At 44.1% G+C, this 667-nt stretch overlaps 1 non-coding gene across 1 annotated transcript; it reads right to left on the bottom strand.

Annotated features, from left to right (window-relative positions):
- Positions 1-322: 322 nt before the first annotated feature.
- LOC114372775 lies at positions 323-429 on the bottom strand. Its single transcript, XR_003658339.1, has one exon. It is a non-coding gene; the product is annotated as a small nucleolar RNA R71 (small nucleolar RNA).
- Positions 430-667: the final 238 nt, after the last annotated feature.

Raw genomic sequence — 667 nt, 5'->3', positions numbered from 1 at the left:
CACCTACGAAAGCTTGTGCATCCAATACCCTGATGAGGATGTCCCATATGTTCTTAAAACTGGGCTGATTCATTTGCTTCCAAAGTTTCATGGCCTTGCAAGTGAAGACCCGCACAAACATTTGAAAGAATTTCACATTGTCTGCTCCACCATGAAACCCCCAGATGTCCAAGAGGATCACATATTTCTGAAAGCTTTTCCTCATTCATTAGAGGGAGTGGCAAAGGACTGGCTGTATTACCTTGCTCTAAGGTCCATCACGAGCTGGGATGACCTTAAGAGAGTATTTTTAGAAAACTTTTTCCCTGCTTCCAGGACCACAGCCATCAGGAAAGATATCTCAGGTATTAGACAACTCAGTGGAGAGAGCCTGTATGAGTACTGGGAGCGATTTAAGAAACTATGTGTCAGTTGCCCTCACCATTAGATTTCAGAGCAGCTTCTTCTCCAATATTTTTATGAAGGACTCAGTAATATGGAGAGAAGTATGATAGATGTTGCCAGTGGTGGAGCCCTTGGAGACATGACTCCTGCTGAAGCCAGGAATTTAACTGAGAAGATGGCTTCCAACTCCCAGCAGTTTAGCGCCAGAAATGATGCCATAGTCATTAGAGGAGTGCATGAGGTAGCTACAAACTCAGCTGCATCATCTGAGACTAAGAAGCTT

This window comes from Glycine soja, chromosome 10 (genome assembly GCF_004193775.1).
Source record: "Glycine soja cultivar W05 chromosome 10, ASM419377v2, whole genome shotgun sequence".
In the NCBI taxonomy this organism is placed as follows: Eukaryota; Viridiplantae; Streptophyta; class Magnoliopsida; order Fabales; family Fabaceae; genus Glycine; species Glycine soja.
The sequence above is the reverse complement of the archived record's forward strand: the minus strand, read 5'-3'. Positions and strand labels throughout refer to the sequence as shown.